Source organism: Haliotis asinina, chromosome 3, assembly GCF_037392515.1.
Source record: "Haliotis asinina isolate JCU_RB_2024 chromosome 3, JCU_Hal_asi_v2, whole genome shotgun sequence".
Taxonomy (NCBI): domain Eukaryota; kingdom Metazoa; phylum Mollusca; class Gastropoda; order Lepetellida; family Haliotidae; genus Haliotis; species Haliotis asinina.
In genome coordinates this window covers 70,931,083-70,953,836 of record NC_090282.1, presented here as the reverse complement: position 1 = coordinate 70,953,836, position 22,754 = coordinate 70,931,083, and the positions used below count along the sequence as shown (strand labels likewise).

At 41.3% G+C, this 22,754-nt stretch overlaps 1 protein-coding gene across 2 annotated transcripts in view; it reads left to right on the top strand.

Annotated features, from left to right (window-relative positions):
• The first annotated feature begins 3,310 nt into the window (after nt 1–3,310).
• The window catches only part of LOC137278406 (neuromedin-U receptor 2-like), a 45,243-nt gene continuing 25,799 nt past the window's right edge, over nt 3,311–22,754 (top strand). The window contains exon 1 of one of the 2 annotated variants that reach the window (XM_067810708.1): nt 3,311–3,393. The gene's annotated coding sequence lies outside the window, so the exon portion shown is untranslated. The remainder of the gene's footprint in view (nt 3,394–22,754) is intronic. The other variant, XM_067810709.1, reaches the window with a different exon arrangement.

Here is a 22,754-nt window from a genome sequence, read left to right as displayed (position 1 = left end):
CCAAACTCAGATAAGAGATAACAACAGCCAGGTTGTCTACTACATCATTAATAAATAATGAATACAATATTGACGACAATTTTTCCCCGGTATAACACCAAGTGACGACGTAAAAAAGCGAATAAACATTACCCGTTAGCTTTACACAGGACTTGACTACTTTATACGTACTTTGGACTAAGTTAAAAAATTTCGAACTAACTCCAAGTTTAAATAACTTGTACCAGGGTGCATGTCGATTTACATAATCAAAAGCGTTTCGATAATAAATGAAAGCACAATATAATTTAACTTTGTTCTTAACTGCGATATTGTTCAGCCCATGTAAAACAAACAACAAACATAAACTGTGCTGAATATTTCCCTGAAACCAGCCTCTTTCTCAAATATCAAACTATACTTTTCACTCCAAAACGAGAGTCTTGAATTCAAAATAGAGGTAAACAGCCTACTGAAACATGACAACAAAGTTACACGTCTGTAATTATCCGGTATTAACTCACTACACTTCTTATGAACAGGAACGATAACTCCCTCGGTCCAACCTGACGGAAAATACCCTAATGTATAAATAACATTGAATAACTTGGTTAAAACTGGGAGTAAAGGAAATCACCATAAATCAAAAACTACATAGACAGAGGGGGCGGTAGGTAAAGCGTCGGCTCGTCACGCTGAAGATCCAGTTTCGATTCCCGACATGGGTAGAATATTTGAAGTCCATCTGTGGTGTCCTGCTCCGTTATATCGCGGGAATATTGCAAAAAGCGGCGTAAAACCATGCTCACCCACCCACATTGTCAGGAGCCTACACTGTTGCCCATTCGTGTGTGTCTCCTTTATTCAACAGCAATATTTTTACATTAATTTATGTGTAACAGGTGAATCTGAATATCGCTAATGTGGCACAATAGAGAAATATTAAACGCTGACTCACTCATGTAAAACGGCCTGCATGTTGTGAAAAACAGGAGTTATATTTAACTTCACTTTTGTTAACTATCTATTGTAGATATGTCAGGCGTGACAGGTCGATGTGGAACAGGCCGACCCGTGTCCACGAGAGTTTTAATGGTCATGGTGGGTAAAGTGTTCGTTTGTCACACCGAAGACCCGGGTTCCATTCCCAACATGGGTACAATAGATGAAACCCATGTCTGGTGTCCCTGATTTTGCTGGAATATAAATGAAAGCGACGTAAAAATGTACTCACTCACTTTATCACGTTATGTGTACCTTTATTGTGTTAAAAGCATACTTTGGTTCAGTTACATTTTTTTCTTTATTAATACCCAGTCTTCTCATGGCGCTGTCTCATTGCAAATAACGCTGGTTGGGCCAATAGATGTATTTGTGTCCGTCCGTCTTCCTGCTGTCGGGGTTTTGATGCTAAATCACCCCATTTCCTTATACACATAATACTAGCGTCTATTTTATATTGATATCTTTTGTTTTTCGGAAACTAATTGTTAATTTTATTATCTGTGCAGGTAGAAATATGCCTGATGTTGAAGCTCTTTTGGTCGGGCACATATCCTCTACACATTCGCCTACATATCGATCTGTTGATTGGCCGCGTGGCCTTTTTGTAAAGAGAGATTATTTGAAACTGTTTGTCATTTCAGTTGCTCGACTGAAATATAAAAACTGTTAATATATTCATATATTGTAAATGACAACACCAACCGTGATAGGAGCAGTGATGAAAACGCGATGTATATAGATCGTGACCAGATGATATAGGAGTTACAACATATGGTCACGTCTCTTTTTATTTCAATTCTGAGTGAGTGAGTGAACGGGTGTAGTTTTATGCCGCCTTTAGCAATATTCCAGGACAGCGGGGAACACCAAGAAGTGGTCCTCACACAATGTACCATGCGGGGAATCGAACCCGGATCTCTAACCACAAGGCTACCCCCACCGCCTAATTTCAGTTCTGAGGAGGCGCCAGTGATACAGTACAAAATGGTTACTTACGTCGCGATGTTGTTGCGAGTACAGCTTAGAGTTACTACTGTATATTTACAATTATGACCTAGTAATGAGTATAATAAGCCTATAAGTTCGGTGAGCGAGGTATACAGACCTTTGTAACAGTTAACTTCATTAATAACATTGCACCAGAGATCAAATATAATGTCGGAATTCCGTGAGTTTCTTGCGGTGGTTGTTGCGAGCAGGGTTAGGTGTAATGGGGGGGGAGGAGGTAGCTGGGAGCGGGAAAAGTGAAGGGTTAATGGTTTCCTTCTAACTTGACTTATTTATTTAAATTCCACTGTGTTCTAGATAGTGTGGTTTGGGGTTTAACCAAACCATTTTGTGAGTGTGTGTTACGTCTTTCATCTCAGCATCTCATGTGTTGTCAACTCCCGTCCATAATTTAATTTGTGACAGAGGGAAGGAAAGTTTGGGGGTGTGGGTTTGGAGGGGGGGGGGGAGTGATGATAATTTTGATAGAGAAGCATGTACAATGTGAATTATCCCCCCCACCACCACAGACACACACACACACAGAGAGAGATAGATAGATAGATAGATAGATAGATAGATAGATAGATAGATAGATAGATAGATAGATAGATAGATAGATAGATAGATAGATAATAGAAAATAATGGGAGTTAAGGTTAACCTTCCCCACCCTAGCCATAATAAATGATGCACTGAATGCTCCATTGTGATCATCCACATGGATACAGTGTATTTTGGTGTCCCTTGCACTGACATTGCTGGAGTAATGTTAAACGCTGCATACATCTAAACTCACTCACTCACCTCACTCACTCACTCACCAACACACCGTCGACACCACAGAGTCTAGTGGTTAAAACGTTCTTTTGACACACCGAAGGTGTACATGGGTACAACGATATGTGAAGCCCATCTCTGGTGTCCGCTGTCGTGATGTTGCTGGAATATTGTGAAAGCGGCGTAAAACCATATTCAGTCAGCTGACACCACGCTGAAAACTGAATTTGAAAAACAAACACAATGTTCGGCGTAAGCGTTATACATAGTCTTCTGCAGAGTACTACTACTGAAAATATTTAGATGAAAAAAATCACACGGTGGTTGAGTCAACCTCTGTCAACCTCTTTTCCTTTACTAATGAGTAAACAAATGTATTGATTTACTTATATAATATTGGGACTAATCAATAAAACCCATTCACCCCAAAAGCATAGTTTACAGTAATCGATATGACCAGGTACGATCAAAATATCACAAGATGTGCGACATAAAGAAGCGCTACAATTTCGGCGATGAATGGAATCTGTCCAAATCCCTTCAGTGCGCATGTCGGTCAAAGCGCAACTGGGTCGGTGCCTACAAGCAAGGAGAGACTTAGGACGATGTTTACAGGAGACGGTGGATGATATTAACTTTGACAGTAAGTTCAAAACCTTTCTATAGTCACTAAACATTTAATCCTGTCGTTTGTTTTGGACAGGAACGAACCGTTGCTGTATAAATCGCTTCGCTAGAAATGACACAGGCAGTTGTGTTGATAGCGTGTTGGTTCATTGTTCGCTCAGCTGATCACGCGATTTTGTTTCAGATAACATACAAATATGTGAAATATTGCGATTTTCCGTAACCTGCCCCCCTTGAAGGTTTCCATTCGATTATGTCAACAACTCCCTGTTGTTTACGTAAGTCCTCTCTATCCCGTTGTTGTACAGGCAGCGAAGCATGACCGCGACCGACCCTGACCTATGAGATACTCAACAAGCACAGCTAGGTTATGGAATCTGTTTTAGGTTTTCGGGTGTATAATCTGCCTCAGTTAATGCAGTGTAGGTGACAAATACGTTTTATGACTGTGTAGGGAATGATATGTTAGTTCAAATGGCCCAGAAAGACTCAGTATAGCTCACACCAGCTGTTTAATCGTATTACGAGTTGGCCTACATTTCTGGGCGACCCAGCTCGCCGTCAGCAGTTGATCAGCTGTTCAAAACCGAATGCGTTTCGTCAGCCTTGTGCTTCATCGACTGACCCATTGACTGTTGGCAGGGATGTATGTGTAGATTCATTCTGTCAATATAACGTGCATTGATGCTTGAAATGATCGGACGCTATGGTTTGTAGTCGGGTCACGTTCAGCCTCTGAGCCCTAATAAAGCCCTGCATGTCGGTGTATACGGTCCGTCTTTCGCTGTCTATATGCGCACTTGCCTCATGGTGTCTGGTTGTTAGTTTCATGTACATTTCATGTACATTTCGTGTACATTTCATGTACACTTCTGCCTCGAACCCCCGATCCCTGTGTCCGACCTATCACTGTGTGTTGTTAGTTTCGTTTACAGTTCATTCTATCACTTGCAGTATCAAGAGGTTTCATTGCTAAATTCAAAACATTCAGTAATATCGGTTTTAGTTAAACTGGGAAGTTATTTTGTGACGAAGACCGTTGTGTGAAGAAATGGTCGCTTCACTGCAACTAACGGCAGAAATGCCTTGCTAGAACGTTCTCAATCACAAATGATAAAACATCCACAGCGTTAGTTTGTGATGCTATTTCCCTGAGAGCTGCAAGATTGCAGTGATAACGATACACTTAGCTGCAGTAACAGAAACCCCGTCAAACCCAATCAATCGTTTTATAAAAATATGAAAAAATGATGCATTAGCACAACTGTAAGGTGTTATTATAATATCACGGGAAAACATGTTCTAATTTGTGGTTTCACTTTCTGATTATGGTTGAGTTGCAAGTGCTTTATGATGCAGCAAGCGTCTAATGAGTCTTTGTCATGTCATATTGTCACGAAGTGTCTGATTAGAAGTGAGTGAATATCCTTTTTCGTCCCTTTTAGCAATATGCCTGCAACATTACGGCCGGGGACACCAGAAAGGGGCTTCACGCATTGTGCCCACATACGGAATCGAACCCGGGTTTTCGGCATGATGAGCGAAGCCCTTAACCGCCCATGTCTGTATAGGATGAATTGACTATATGTGACATAATGTTTATGATCTGGTATGTACGGAAATGTTTCACCAGAGCCCATGTGAAAAGAGTGTTATTTTATTAGATCATGGTATCTGGCCACAGATTTTATCACGATGGCGCAGTGATTCAGTCATTCTGTCGGTCGTTGGACACACACTTTTCATTCTCTGATACACAATTTGATTCACACACACACGCGCGCGCGCGCACGCGCACACGCACTTTGATTCACACGCACACACACACACACTTTCATTCACACGCATACATTTTCATTCACACACGCACACACGCGCGCGCGCGCGTTTGTTTTCTTTGTCAGTCACAACACCAGATGTGACCTCATAGTGACCTGAAGGAACAAAACGTATTGCGCAATGTTTGTTGCTAGACGTATGCCTATAATGGACAATAACTGTATGATAAATGTATTCGCTCCTCAACAAACCCGTAGTTGTTATCAGTGGTGTTTGTTTGTTTTCATTAATCTGACTCACAGTCCAAGAGCCTCATTATTTTCCCTATTCCCATGCTCTCTCTTCAATGCTAAATCTTTAAATGAAGCAAGTCTAGATTTCCGCAGGTTCTGAATCTCTGGTCTCCCTGGGGCTCCTTTTCAATTTATATGTGTTAGTTTGTCATGATCAAAATTTTGTGTATTCAGAGACTAAGCATTAGTCTGTTTGTTCAAAAGCAAGAATGTCAATAATTCATCACACACACATGTATATGTGTGTGTGTGTGTGTGTGTGTGTTTGTGTGTGTGTGTGTGCGTTTTGAAAATATATATAGTTTATTACGTAAACCATTACTCCTGTGCAAGTAGTATGCCCGTGATAATCACACTTGTTCACGTGTCCACCGAGGCGGTATACACCCACCCCCGTCCACCTTTCCAAGCCCCCGCTGACATATTGACCTCTGGCTAGCTAGTAAGCCCACAATGGCGTAATGGTTTCATGTTTCGCCAGTACACAAATACTGTTGTCGTCAACGTCAGTCCCACTCCCATACTGTCACTCAGTGCAAGGAGGGCTCTTGTAGTAGTAGTAGTAGTAGTAGTAGTAGTAGTAGTAGTAGTAGTAGTAGTAGTAGTAGTAGTAGTAGTAGTAGTAGTAGTCATTGAAACACATTTTTATTTCTGCCAAGGCACTACATGAAGCAAGTCGGATTTCCCCAGGTTCTGAATCTCGCATCGCGCTGTGGCTTGGGTTTATTTGTTATATCAAAATTATATATATTCAGATATTCAGCCTATCACAATCCCTGAACCTCATTACTTTCCCTTCCACCCAGACCTTCCTGCAACGCTAAATCCCAACTGATAAAGTCTAGAATCCCAGTGTTCAGCTTCTGAATCTCTCATCTCACTGGAACTTCTTTTCAAACTAACATAAAATGTTTGTTTTCATCAATATGGCGTATAGTCAGACACTAAGCGTTCGTATAGTCAGACACTAAGCGTTCGTATAGTCAGACACTAAGCGTGAGGCTCTAGGAGAAGTAACATCCGCCAGTGTACAAACAATTAAAAAAAAGTTTCCTCTTCAGAACTTTTTTCACAAGGCTCACATAACAAGGCCATTTCCTGGTAAATATATCTGCCTTTGGTGACGACTAAATAATACATTTCCAAGTGCACAATGTAAGTTGTTTAAAGAACAGAACGTGGTTTTACCCTGTTTCGGAGTATATTAGTTCCAATGATGCTTTTGACAACAAGCTGCCATACACTTAAACAAAAGCCGAAGTCATGAATATGTAATGTAATGTAATGTAATGTAATGTAATGTAATGTAATGTAATGTAATGTAATGTAAATAGATGATATTATATGAGTGCCAATGTCATACTTTGTGTAAGATACGAGTGCCTATAAAGAGAGAGCGAGTGTCGTAAACATAGTATGTTATGGGCACGAATATAATATTCTGTTTATTACCGAAGTCGTTGAGGTAAATAAACCCAAATCTACCCAAATCTACTTTCAAACCTTGGCTGGCTAGCCACATGTAGAACACAATGTCGCAGAAGAAATGTTACGTCATGACATTGTTCATGTCGCAAGATCATTGAAACTCCCTACCTTTATTGGAAATGATGCGTGGAATGTGCGTGCAAAAGGAAACGCATAAATTTATTACACTTACTGAGGAAAACAGATTTTGGTGCATTTTGGCGAGTTGTCCTCAATGACAATGGATTCAAACTCGGAAATGTTTGCATTTCCGATATACGTATAACATGGACACCAATAATTCAAATTCGAAAAGTTACACTGAAAAATACTACCTATGCGTTTCTTTTTTGAGTAGTTTATGAACAGCAATTTGTTCGCCTTCGTAGGAAGGAATGTAATGTCATGTCATGTAATGCAATATCCTCTGCATGTGTGTCAATCTATATCCAAGCACATATATCTAGGTTTATGTTAAATGTCGTATGACATGTTTATGATATTAGTCTTTAGAAGGTTTGGTCCAGACTCATTTTTATGAGGTCATATACATTTTAGCTGAAATATTACGGTGTATTAGGTCAACCAATAAACAAACAAATAAAAAGTGAATGGTTTTATCTTCTCAGTTTATTTATCCAGCCTTGGTGTGCTTCTCATCCCCTTGTCATAACAGTTGTGACAAGTTTGCCGCTAAAACTACGGCTGTCGGGGTAAATTTCCATCGTTATCTATCTGGGGTAGTGCGTTGTGCATCATTGTTACGATGTATTACGTGACGAACATCGCCGGATATGTTTTATAATAGGGACAAGCAATAGATACACGGAAAATCTATTCAGAAACATCTGAAAGAGACCTTGTGGCACGATACTGTTTTTCCTAGTTATTATGTACCGCAGTATTCAATTATTAATGTAATGCGATCTCAGTGGCCTTTACGTCTGTGGATATTCAGGATTCAAGATGGGAGTGAGTTCTATATTTTGTGTAGTGTATTTCACAGTCCCAGAACAGTATTATTTCTGTCCAGCCCTTCCTGCAGTGCTAACTCTCTTTCTGAATTTAGCCTTCATTTCCTCAGGTTGAGGAATCTACCATCTCACAGATCCTTTTTTTTTTCATTTTTCAGGAATGTTAATATTTGTTTCTATCAAAATTATGTGCATTCCGAGACTAAGGGTTTCTATGTATTTTTTCTCATCAGTACCATTTGCTAAAAACACTAGTTCTTCTATAGTGACTCACTGGTTGTCTTCATACACTGCCCATATATGCCATCCTTATATGATGTCCTCATATGCTGTCGTCAAACACTGTCCTCACACGCCGTCCTTATACGTTGTCGTCATACGCTGTCCTCACACGCCGTCCTCACACGCTGTGGTCATACGCTGTCCTCACACGCCGTCCTTACACGCTGTCGTCATACGCTGTCCTCACACGCCGTCCTCACACGCTGTCGTCATACGCTGTCCTCACACGCCGTCCTTATACGCTGTCGTCATACGCTGTCCTCACACGCCGTCCTCACACGCTGTCGTCATACGCTGTCCTCACACGCCGTCCTCACACGCTATCGTCATACGCTGTCCTCACACGCCGTCCTTATACGCTGTCGTCATACGCTGTCCTTATATGCTGTCTTTATAAGCTGCCCTCATACGCTATGTTGATGCACCGTCCTTATACACTGTCCGTATTCTCCGTACGCATAGGCTGTCCTTACATGGTGTCCTTATACGCTACTGATGTGTGTATCTGATTGTAAGGATGTTGTGTGCACACGATGAGTGACAATGGTGACTATAGATTATGAGTAAAGTTTATTTGTTTAGTTAAGTAGCTGGCGTGTGTAACTGAAGTATGTGTCGTGTATAACTGACTAGTACAGTTGTGATGTGTACCGATAGTAAACTGGGCGCGACAGAAAGAGCAGTAGACTTCTCCCAAATTATCACTCACCCAACACGACTCAATGGTTCGTCTTGCCAGTGGTGCGTTATCGCAGGTCACTGACCAGACCAAAGGTTTCCTACTTAACTCAATAACTACCGTGCTGTAATGCATCCGTGTAGTGCGAAGTTCGGCAATCAGAGTCGGATCGTTCTTTGAGAAACAGTGAAATATATGTACAGTAGTTCCAGGACGTGTGTGTTATCCTCACTGGGAGTATTGTGCTAACTTTCAGAGACGAGACTAGTGGTGGATATGGATACGTGCAGTAAAGTATGGAAGTGAGAATTTCAAATTCATAATTATGTTTAGATTGTTATTGATGTCGGAGAGAGAGAGAATATGTGTTGCTTCATTTTGAACAGTATTCCCGTTTGATTACAGCGTCTGTTTAATATTTTTGTTACGATGCCTGGTCAATGAAATCGCAACTGGCCTGCTAGTCAGAGGCAAGTAAATATCCATTTCGGCCAGTAAATTTCCACAGTCACTAGCCCGACTGGGGTCATTTTGTAAATTAAATTTATATCTCTATCTCCTACTTGTTATAATACACTTTTAAATCGTGCAAGATTATAATTCACTTTTAAATAAATGTATTCATCATATCCGTAGCTTAATGATTGAACCCTTGTCTACATTCAGATTTCGGCCTGGTGAATTTGTGAGCTAGTAAAATTCAGGCAAAGCTAGCCCAACTGGCAAGCAAAATTTGGAAACTGTTTCGCTCACAAGTTGGTCTATGACGTTCACCTCTTCGGTTAAACCCAAGAAAAATGGCACATCTGATGCTGACAAACCTGTATCATGATACACCTGTTATGTACACCTGCTATATTTGCATCATGATGTATAGTTTCTGTATATAACGCAGGGGAGAATCGCTCTGCAGCACAGGGTCTGTCCACATGTCCTCGAGTCATAAGGCTATGGATAGTACATTAACAGTCAATTCATGTATGTGGTTTTAGGTTTTCAGATCCGAGTTACGCGTGTTACGAAATGCAATGTTCTTTCCGAACAACAAAACAAACTTTAAGCTTTAACGTTGACGTGGGATAAGTGAAATAGTTAAATAGAGGATATTGCATCAGTGCCTATTTTCATATAATGTTTACGGCACGAGTGTCTAACTGTTGGTATTTCCTGGGCGAGATCAAGTGCTATACCGATATTTAGGCACGAGTGTCAGAAGAAAATGACGTCATTGTTCGTGACGTCACGTCACCATGATAAAGTGATATTTTGCTGTAGGAGATCCATTGAAAAATATTAACCCTGATATTTTCGCCCTCGTGGGTAATAAAGGCCGAGTGCGGGGTAGAATGAAACTCACTTACACCTACTGTCGTTCCCTGCGATACTACTGGCATGTTTCCAATAGCCTCGTGAATCTCAAAGTTATTAGGTATAGAGGAGAACATTTTATGCAGTCTTGTGTTTTAAATTCACTACTCTGATCATAACGCAGGTTAATAGATCCGTGTCAGCACCCCATGGCTAACGTGACACGCGACTGACGTTATCGGGTGATCAGATTCGCTGAATTGGTTAACTTTCCGGTCCAGACTCTATCATTTACAGACCGCTAGAAAAATCCTGAGTGCGGCGTAAAACAAATAAATTTTCAAGAGACTGTTAACTGTACATATATCTGCTGGAAAGACCCCCACCCGTATACCCATATGAACCTAACCCTAAACCTAACGGCATATGCCTATGTAGGCAGTTTATTCTGAGCATAAGACACAACATGCTTTCATTCAAACCATGTTACCTAAGTATGTATAAATATATAAGTCTTTTCACCATCGTTAAATTTCAGGGGGATGCGGGAAAAAGTCATACATAGCCTCATCCGACATTAATCAGCACAGACATCTGGATAAGTAACATACCTGATAAGTAAACAATTTTGGCAAGTCCCTTGAAATCATACGTATCGGGTTTCCACTGGATTCGAAATTTAGTAGCGTTTATGTCTTTATTAACACGTGAACTTTGTCTCCCCTCTCTGTAATCTATATCAGCCTGGCGAATCCCACAGTGGCCGTGTCAGCGAGACAATCATCTCCAATCTGGGGTATACCCTCATTCCTGAAACACCGACATGTGACGTAACCACTGGCCACTGAGGATCTTGAACTGCGACCGGCCACTGCTGATTGTGTTATCTCAGCATGATTAAACAGGCTCATTCCGGTGATCCTATATCGTTCCCCAGCCCAGATCGCGTATAGCAAAACGTCACTGCTTCAACGCTTGAAGCGTTGCGAGAGCGTCGGCGTGGGAGACTTGCACGTCTTTTATAAGTTATGATGCTATCTGATGGCATTTAAATACTTTTTTTGTAGGTATATCTTTTATTGTTGTATCTACTGATATAATAGCACAAGTGCGCCTATCAATGTCACACTGACTACAATAAATAGGCAAAGAAGTGAAAAAATGTAAATAGTCTTCTGTGTAATAATTATTAGAAATTCTAAATCATATACATCGTCAGAGCAACTTTTCCACAGAAAAGATTTGCGTCCTTACTTATCCAGTCTTAGTAACTTAGTCTGTCGTACAGACCCTGAAGTATATATATCCAAAAGAGCCCACGCAAGTCTAGAAAATGTGGCAAGTCTAGATTTCCATAAAATGATGAGAGTCTCAGGGTTTCATTTCATTATATTATTTTTTTTTTCAGTATGAACGTTTTTTCAGTAAAATATGTTCATTTCAGAGACTATCTGTTAGTCTATTAGTAGCTGGTAAGATCCAACAGCAATACATATGTGGGATTATCGTTTAATAAAGCCTATGAGCAAGGCTACATGCAGAACTTCGCCGCCAGATGTGACGTGCTATTGTGAGGCACATATTCAAGTTCTCCGTGCCTTCCTCAAATACTTCCTTGCGCTGTGTTATAGATATGATTTGGCGGAATTGATTAATTTCCATTACGACATATTCATCACATAAAACCGCGCCATATCCTAACTGTGTGTAATTCAGACGCTGTTTTCGCGATTGACTCTGAGACAGCATTTCCGAAGTCATGTATTGAATTCTGTTTGAAATTCGCATATTCTATGATATCATCCGCTCTTTGCAGGACAGATTTATGTGAAAATAACATGGCTCTCAAATCTAGTCAGTCTTGACTCTAAATCACCATTTTTTGCGTTTTTCGTAATTTATAGTATGCATGAATTTAATGTCGAATTTCACAGGGTGAAGCGATCACAAAAATAAAGAAAAAATGTTGTTCGGCCAAATCACCAGTGATGGAAAAAAAGCCTATGAGCCGAGAATCGTTGAGAATGTCTTGGACTGTATACGAACGCCGAAGTGAACTTTCAGTCAGTGTTTACAAAATCACTTCACAAGTATTGACGTGAGAGTATGAATAAAACTGCACATGATCATTTTTATCTTGCTGCATGCTTGCGTTGTTTATGTCTCACAATGTCTCATTCTACACATCATGTATACCAAACATAATTTTGTGAATTGAGGTAGGGGAAATGAAAAGGCACACGGATACTCTGCCGTTCTCTGAAAATGTATGGCTTGTTAGATGTCTAATCGGTGTTGTTCGATGCCTGGTAAGGGAAGAAAGGACCGTTTTTCCGAGGTAGCCAGAAATCTGCGGAGGTCCACCGTTGTCAAGGCAGTAAAGTCCTTTAATAAACTAGTCACGATCATTTTAGTCCAGGCAGTAAAGCACTGTAGTAACGCAATCGGGACCATTTTAGTCTAGGCAGTAAGGCACTGTAGTAACACAATCGGGACCATTTTAGTCTAGGCAGTAAAGCACTGTAGTAACACAATCGGGACCATTTTAGTCCAGGCAGTAAAGCACTGTAGTAACACAATCGGGACCATTTTAGTCCAGGCAGTAAAGCACTGTAGTAACACAATCGGGACCATTTTAGTCTAGGCAGTAAAGCACTGTAGTAACACTATCGGGGCCATTTTAGTCTAGGCAAATGTAAGTCTTGCTGGAACATCATGGTCCCGTAGTAAAGTACCTAGTAAACTTCGCAGGAACATCATTGTCCCGCAGTAAAGCATCTTACTAAACATCACAGGAACTTCATAGTAATGCACTTTAGTAAACTACGCAGGAACCTCAAAAGTCCCTCAGTGAAGCACCTTAGAAAACATCGCAGGAACATCATAGTCCCGTAGTAAAGAACCTTACTAAACATCGCAGGGACGTCATAGTCCCGCCGTAAAGTACCTAGTAAACTTCGCAGAAACATCGTGGTCCCGCAGTAAAACCTAGCTGAAAAGTCTATTCCCAGAGTAAACTGAACACGATTGCTATTACAGGATAAGATAGTCATCAAATTGTAGTTATTTTCTGTACGTCGAATACATTCATGGACAAAACATTGATGATTACACTTCCGACTTTGCCCAGGTGTTTGTGTTTTACCCCTATCAGATCTAATCTATAGAGGGGACGGTGGGATAGCCTAGTTGTTAAAGCGTTCGCTAGTCACACCGAAAACCCAGGTTCGATTTCTTACATGGGCACAATGTATGAAGACCAATACTGGTGTCACCCGCCTTGATATTGCTCGAATATTGCTAAAACTGGCGTAAAACCATACTCACCCACTCACTATTCTTTAGAGCATTTTCCCGAAGTTTACGGTAACTGACTGCAGCTTACAAAGAAAGCCTTAAAACGACCCCAATTGTTGAAGGACACGAGCTGGCAGAAATTTTCCACAACTGAGCATTCAGTGTGTTCAAGGAAATATATGTTGGTTATATGAGGACGATATGACTACGTTATTGTTGCGCACGTACGCACATACGTACGCACATACGCCCGCACGCACACACCACCACCACCGTGAGAGGAGATACCTCACGTCACCATCACCTTGTAATATGTTCGACTGGATATTCTGGTCTATGTAGGTCAACCCACCATCATCACAACTGGTAGGTACCTCCGTCTACCTCACACAGCCCACTCCGACTACAGGCCGAATAACCCAGATGGTATTGTAAGACAATCCCCAAATACATTTTCTTACATAACACCGTTGGCATCGGGAGATGCGTGCCAAGACAAGTCTTGTGTTTGCTGCGTGGAAGTGTCTTACATAAGATCCTCCATAACACATCTTTACTTTGAAATGGGAGTTGTGATGTTAAACAACAAGGAAGAAAATAACAAAGAGATTTGTGCATCGCCATGACTTCAGGTAAAACTGACAGTCTACCAAACCACGAGGTAGACTACGATTTATACTTTTACTGTTGGAGTAACGATATACAATACGTAAGGGGTAGCCTTGCTCCAAGTCTGTACCGAATGCAAAGTCGTTTGATGTATACTAGTTCTATCCTTCAAAGAGGCAAGTCTAGATTAGCGGACAAAACCCCACTCCTTTAGAGAAATATTTATATTTCATAGACATTATCCTTTAAACTATTCGTTGTTACCTTAGACACTTGTGGAAGACTACGTAATAAGAAAGACAATACGGCTGAGAAATCAGATTTCGTTTCTGGTACAAGAGTTTGATGAAAAAACTCAGGAATGTTCCTTCGAGATGTAATCTATCCCCAGTATAAACGAAGTCTGAACCACGCCAGTGTTATATCGATAACGAAGCAAAATGTGATTTATATGAAAATTAAACTCGACATTACTATCATTTCCTATTGGAATACAATGCAGCATTATTATTTGTACGGCGTATTGTAAACAAATGTACATGTTTGTGTAGATGGAGCATGGAAAGTTCCACCAATACCTGGCATATGGTGTTTGATTTGTGAATGTATTCCTTTAAAGGAGACATGAACTTTAATAACTTTTTCAGTTGAAAATATAATATTCTCATGTTCATGTGTAATTCGCCTCAAAGTTTCTGATGAAGAATTTGTAGCCCCCAATTCACACTCACACACACACACACACACACACACACACACACACACACACACACACACACACACACACACACACACACACACATTTTTATCGGAAAAAGACCACTTTGAAGTTTTGCACACATACGTGCGCACGCGCGCACACACACACGCACACCACACCCTTTCTCTGTGTCACACCGAATTCGAAGGTCCGGGTTCCAACGCCAACATACACACACGCACTCACCTTCACCTCGTTACACCCCTTCACACGGACACACACACACAAAAACGCTTGCATTTTGCGCGCACAAAGACACGTGCATACATTCGGCTGAAAATCGCCTTAATCCTCATTTCATCTCAACCAAAACTCCTATCAGTGCAGACCCATATTCCCACATTGTTGTTTTAGCAACCATTAAAATTTTACATATATCTCACCGATAATTTGTCCTACACACATGATTGATTAATGTTGTATTGGTTCTTTAGGGCGCTGTTTTCCTCCCACTTATGTTAAATGTCTGAGAAGCAGATCTTCAAAGCAGTCACTCTTGGGCTGTTTCAATTTCTCTGTCACACACACGGCATTCAGTTTCTGTTTCCGTCGACCTTCTTATTCCTCTACAGCTTGAAATTTAACTAATTTGTTAGAATGGCCTTTGTACAGTGACACAGCTCAGCAATTGAGACGTCAGGGAAACATCGATTATGTGAGCTGTACAAGAAATGCAGCTGTCTTAGAATACGCCTTGTCCGACAAGAAATGTTTCATCTAAGCGAGACTATCTATCGCATGTAGGCCCCATGGTCAGATATGTAGCATCGTATCTACCAGCTGCTTACTATCGGATAACCATCGGTCATTGACCTATGACGTCATCTAGGTCTGTTCAGCAGATGTGTGTGATAGCTGTTGATTGATCCTGTGCTGTGCAGTGCTACTACTGGTGGGTGATATCCAGGACCTGATTCTGTTAAAAGCATGGACACCATGTAACACAGTGCCGTGATCCTTCCCCTCCCCCTTTGCCAACAGTGGAGGGGCGGTGGGGTAGCCTAGTGCTACTTAAAGCGTTCTCTCGTCACCCCCAAGACCCAGGCTCAATTCGACACATGGGTACAATGTTAAGGCAACGTCTATGTCCACCGTTATGATAGTGCGGGAATATGAAAGCGGCGTAAAGCTAAACTCACTTAGTCACCAACAGCGGTAGTCCATTCTTAGCGGGTGTACAGTAGTTTAGATTTAATTATGCCCCTTCCCTACCGAAATTAATAAGCTAAACACAGCAAGACCATAGACTCTGCTGCCTCTTTTCCTTTGTTTAACTGGTTCATCTTTGGTATTTGGATCCCGTGGTCGTATCAGGATCCGCTGATCGCGAGTTCGACTCCATGACAAAGACGTTTCGACCCCAATATGTAGTATGTCGTCACCAACCCATGTCAGTATTTGGTATATAGTATTTGGAATAGGAACTGAATTGTCTAAAACGTCAGAGGCTCCGCAGAATTGGGCACGCCAGAATTTATGGGTTCAAACCCCGTTTCGGCCTGATTTTGTTTCCATTTTTGTCAGCTCTGTGTTCTTTTGTTTCACAAAAATACAGACGTTTATGATCTGCATCACTGAACGCTTTTCCACCACATTGAGCTGATGCAGACCTCGTCAAGAAGGCAGTTTATGCAGTTTATGAATGTACTGATAATATAGAACTTTCTCAAAAAGCACGTAAAGACAAAATATGATAAAACAAGGACATAAGCATAAATAGGTCAAGGAGGGTTGTAACGACATGGTTGACAGCTGACCCATCGCTTCAGCATGAATATATTCATATGAACATAATGCTAAACGCCGACCCCCTGCAGAGGTTTGTGAGTGACATTTAGTAGAGTGTCTCTTTGTGTGGGTATACATTGTGACTATCGTTGCCTACTGACCCGATGTCAGTTGAACAAAACACGTACGTACAAAACACGTACGTACAAAACGCCTTACGTACGACAAGGTATCTCTCTTTCTTCAGGGCATCCAGACATTTCAGTCAGAGTATCAAATTATCAGTGGCTTATCTGTGTACGCTGCCTATTCCAAAAGCCCAGTACGTTCGTCGGTGATAAAGATGATTTAGGACGTGTTACCAGCTTCTCAACCTGGCTAGCAATTCTCGAAACGTTCGCAGCCCAACGAAGTTCTTAAACCCGTTCTTAACGCATTGGCTACGACCAGAGTTAAGAATTCTTTGGGCTACGAACGTTTCGAGAATAAGGGCCCTGGTTCGTTCTTAAATGTAGCTCCGACAAATCTCACATTCTAGTTAGACGTTTCATTCCGAGCTCTTACACTCAGTTAGATTGAGTGTTTCCCAGATTTGTAAAAGACAGACAAGATTGCTGACTAGAGGTATCAGTTTCCATCTTGCCCGTATGTACTTTTGGAGACCTTGATAAATTCGTGGCTATTATTTCTCAAGTGGTACAATTTCAGGAAAAGGGTACGTCCTTCTGGAACCATGTGCCCTATAGCAGAAATAACGGTCACCAGTATGAAAAAGACATCAGCAAATTGTCAGGCGGCCAGCTACTGTTCAGCTGGTGAAAAGAAACCGTGGCCTAGGGAGTTATTTTTATTCATGCTTCGATATAGAATAACTACCAATTCAACATTTTCCAGAGAGTAATTTAAGCATTATGAGACTTCTTGACATTTAAAATGCTCTCCTTGGGTGAGGAAAAGGCAAACACTTGAATGAACCCTCACAACCCAAACGAATGCGCCACTATTTACGTCAGGAAAACTGAGAGTATGTGAGCGACAATTTAAGCCGTTTTCAGGAACATTTAGAACAATATTTTGGTAGGAGTGTCGTTGGAGTGTCGTTCGAGTGCGTGTTTGTGTGTGTGTGTGTCTCTGTCTCTGTGGGAGTGTCTTACCACTCCCCCACCTACCACTACCCCCCGAGTGTCCTCGCCATAAAATTTACAGGCGGCCCCTAACAGGCAGCTTGAGTTATCAATGATTAAATTGTGCGTTTTTAGCAAGATATCTAGCCTGGAAAAGACGCGGTATGAATATTTTCAGTATTCTCATTATATTTACGTGTGAAAAATATCGGGACCCATTCTTCATCGTGCAATCGGATGTACAGTGGAAGCTGTGAAAACCGGCATTTGTCCAATCCGGCAACACCAGCATAAAATCTCAGTCCCGCCCGTGGCATGTACATTCATTATCATCCCTACAATCTAGTATGTTGTCTAAACCGGATTATTTCTTCAGTCCCGATGAGTGCCGGTTTAGACAGCTTCCACTGCATATGGCGAAAACATTCGCCAGCGACTGTTTTTCCTGGAATTTAATTATCCCCCGCAACACGTTTTCCGGGGTTATAAAAATGGACTCTGTCCCAGTCTACGTGAACTTATCCTCAGTACTTTTCGTTACACTCCACTACTGAGTCTAACAAAACTTATGGGAAGTTGCGTATCCTTTGAGACTGACCAATCAGAACACAGCTTACCAAATCGCGAAAGTGGACATTCGCACATACCTTTTGAACTTTTTATCTCGAAAAGGTTCGTACCCGAACGATTCCGAATGCTATTTAGCGTACGGTCGCTTCCGGGTGATGCACACAGCGTACGTACAACCATGACAACGGGGAGTAGACAGTCGCTGAAAATGGTGTTTTTGACAATATTCAAGGATGTCATCTTGCGGAAATATTAGCTAATGGAAATCATGTGAACAGAAACCCCAAAGCCCATATATTCTGCAGGTCAAATAATTGTGTTAAATGCGGATTTTTGTTTGTGGAGAGATCTGTGTCAGTAATCTGAATATTTTGAAAGTCCCTCCGATCCTTAAATAGTAGCCGTTGTCTGATTGGTTAAATCTGTTTAACCGTCTCGTGTTTGATTGGACGGTCATTGGTCGCTCAAAGGTTACCTGACACGACCTTCTACTAGGTTTTGTTTAGACCCCATGGTGGAGTGTAACGAAATACACTGAGACTAAGTTTACTTAAACTGGACTCCGTGTCCATCCGTGTACATTTGTCTTTACCGGAGCATAACTTTCAGACCTTCCAGTATTTCTTCACCAAACTGGCACATAGACCTTGTTGTGTGCTAGTGCCTTTGGCTGTTTTGGAATACTAAATAAATCATTTTTTTCGTATCATGTCAACGAGTTTGACTCAGACTGAATTCGGTGGGTGTGCTCTTTTCCGATCTAGTTCGTCACTATTTCCTCGCCAAACTTGGCACATAATTAAATTTTGTGGTGTACTGATGCCTTATGCAAGTTTTAGAATTCTGAATAAAATAATTTTTTGCGTGTCCATGGCAACAAGTTTGTATTTGACTGAATTTGGTGGGTGTGCCCTTTTCAAGAGGAGAACTTTATAAGTGTTCACTAAACAACACTTGGCACATAGATTGGTCTGGTGGTGTATTGGTGCCTTTTGGCAGTTTTGGAATTCAGAATAAATTGTTTTCAATACCTCCACTTTATCAAAACATTTGACATCATCATAACTAGTAGACATATTCATGAAGAGGAGATAATGATTGGAGATAATGATGTCTTTGTCTTCATGTTTGTTACATGTTGTTTCTCCGGCACTGCGTGCGTCACTTAGTAGAGGCACTGGCGTTGGCTGAATGAGGATGTCACAAGACTCTAGATATCCTGCAAACAAAAGATAAACACCAGGATCGTTTTCGTAGTGTTACGTTACAGGTTTTCATTGTGAGTAAGTTTGCACGCCTTTTCTTATTAATGATATCCTGGCTGTGAACCAGTACAGTTCACCATGGAGATTAAAACATCGACCATTCCCTGCGAAATCGTTCATAATCCGACATTGCTCTTTTGTTCTGGTGAATCCCGTGGCACGAACGGATCATGTAAGCCGCATCAGACACGCACGTGCGATCCATATGTAATCCACGTGGACAGCCAAGTACGTAGGTCACAAAAGGGCGTAGTAATTGTCTACCACCACTGAGAGCACCACTTTTCAATTTCAAAATCATCTTTTTCCCGAGTTTTCATCATGTTGTATTTACTGAACCCAATGTGCAGTCTCGTGTCATAATCAGGCCCGATAATCACCTGTTTCAAATCTTTAAAGGGGGTCTGTCTGGGCAAGTTGGCTACCTCAGGAAGTTAATTGTGGATCATTCAAAGCTCAGGCTTTTAACTCCAAACGATTAATAAACTGTTATCCTAAGACTATCCGTCATGATTTTCCTGGTGTTTTATGAAGTCAAAAATGCAGTGCATCCATGAAATTACCATTACAGTACAAACCAAAGTGTTGGAAAATACCTTTTGTCATGAACTCAAGCGTTATGTGAATTATAAACAACAACGAAATTCATATTTCGTATCAGTAAGTTTTGGGTTGATCCACAAAGGTGATACGGCTCCATGTTACTTATTACTGTGTAGACAAGTGGTTAATATGTCTTGATGTGACGAAGTATCGACTCTTGCACCCATGGCTAGTACCTTGATCATTTCCAGCGTGATGTTGTTTAGTTATTGTTGTTTGTGTTGTTGTGGTGGATGTTGTATGGTTGATTTATCCTTGTCCGTGATCTCGAATCATGTGGGGATCTCGTGCCCACCAGCCGTCAGTGTAGTGCTATTTATAGACGACAGCGCAGGGGCCGCCAGTCTGATAACAGCCTGTGGATTGTTTGTGTATTTGTTTTGCACAGCACAACGATTCTGAAATATAGAGGACACCGATAAGTGAGTGCGTATAGTTTTGTGCCGCATTTAGTTAAATCACGGCGGATAACACATGAAATGGGTTCCACATATTGTGCTCATGGGGGAATTCGAACTCGGCGTGACGGGCGAACGCGTTAACCACTAAGCAAACCCACCGCCTCACGTGGACAACAATTATCAAACGAAGATCAGGCTGAAAGATTATGCATATCACTCTCACCATGTTATAAGGGTCTCCCAAATGTTAATATTGCCGATCAAAGAATATATTCAATGTGATGGACAGCAACTTTCTTTCTAGGACCCCAGGCTTGAGAGATCACGACCAAAGAATGCCATGCGTGTGTGCGCGTGCGTGTGCGTGTGCGTGCGCGCGCGTGTGTGTAGTGTAGTTTGTGGGTATGTGTGTTGAAATAGGCAGCAATGGATAACACTTTTGGCACGAATAACCGAACGATGATAGTCTGCTATGAATTGCAAGATTTAACAAGCTATTTGGATAATGAGATAAATCAATTACCTTGATCCCTGTTGAAGAAAGGTTTGTGTCGACGTATTTCTGTACTTTCTTGGAGCTGTGTTTCTCAGAAGTCCCAGTGTGTTAGAACGGAATTGGACTAGAATTGTGTTTGTATTCGATGGCTGTGGAATATTTCCTAGCATGTGATCTGTTAGGGTCTTAGTTTTGTCTTCTTTGCCTCTTGAAATGTACTTTTTCTGAGCAGGAGGTTTAATCAGTGTACGAGTCATCAGAATGACAATTCGTTATATGGATTACTCCTTTGTAGCTTGTCAGAAGAGATATTACAGCCATTAGCGTGATAGATGGTAGTAAGAGAAGAGGTGCCAGTGGAGCGACTATGGGTGCCCACTGACAATGTAGGTCAGAATAAATCCAATGCTTGGTTGGTTCGTTGTTTAAGGCCGCGCTCGCCAATATCTCAGCTATATGGCGGAGGTTTGTTAATAATCGAGTAAGTCTGATGGGGGTGGGGATGGGGGGGGGGGGGTATGGGGTGTTAGAATTTAAGTGAATGTCAGTGCCAGGAGTTGAAATTCTTCAAGACTGGCATTTAGACCCACTAATAATGTTATATTATGTAATAATACAAATCTGTCTTCAAAACTAATCCAAATGGCACCCAGAACGATCTTGAAGAGCAGGCTCAGAGCTGAGTTAACCTAGAATTGACAAATCGCGATAGACTTGAGTAGGCGGTATATTCTTTTCGGCAGACTCTGAGAAATAGACTCAAAAGCTTCTTGTAGACGTGACCCGTGAAGGTCCCGGGGTGGAATAGGCCTTCAGCAACCCATGCTTGCCATAAAAGGTGACTATGCTTGTCGTAAGAGGCGACTAACGGGATCGGGTGGTCAGACTAGCTGACTTGGTTGACACATGTCATCGGTTCCCCATTGCGCAGATCGATGTTCATGTTGTTGATCACTGGATTGTCTGGTCCAGACTCGATTATTTACAGACCGTCGCCATATAGCTGGAATATTGCTAAGTGCGACGTAAAACTAAACTCACTCACTCACTCTTGTAGACGTGGTTTTGGTAGCTGGATGCAGAAAACCCTAAGAAGTCATGGATTTTCTTTTGTTGTCACCAACTGCAAGAATGTCAATCAAACTTAAGGTTAATCTGTGAGGATGTTTTCTTAACATTAATAAGACGACATCAGATGGTCTTTTACCTTTGTCCATTTATTTTTCGGGGATTTGTTACGTTCGGTAACCTTGAGGAGCTTGGATTTAAAAATGGCGTTGTTTTCTCATCTCACGGAGCAGGATTTCAAACGGATTAGACGGGTTGTTGTTGAGGGATCAGATGTTATAAGGATATTGTGTCCAACGTATTAGAATATTTTTTTTAAACAGAACTGCTCATCGAATTTATTTTAGAGAAACATTTTCGAGTCGGCGCCATGCAATCTCGTTGTTGTAGAATAATGGCGAGAATTAAACCTATTGCCACGTGGTTTCATAACGCACAACTAAAGTCTCCTGATGCAATATGCACTTAATGCATAAATCAAATATCGTAACTTGGCATCAAGGACTCTTCAGATGAAATTAAAATCCTCGACTGTTGCCCAACTACCCAGCTCCAAACTGAGATTTGATCGTTCAGGCGAGCAATGAACAGACGGATCTTGTCATGGATTTATGGTATTACAAATTTTCATTATTTGTTTCCTGGAATCTCATCAAATACTGAAAACAGGGACG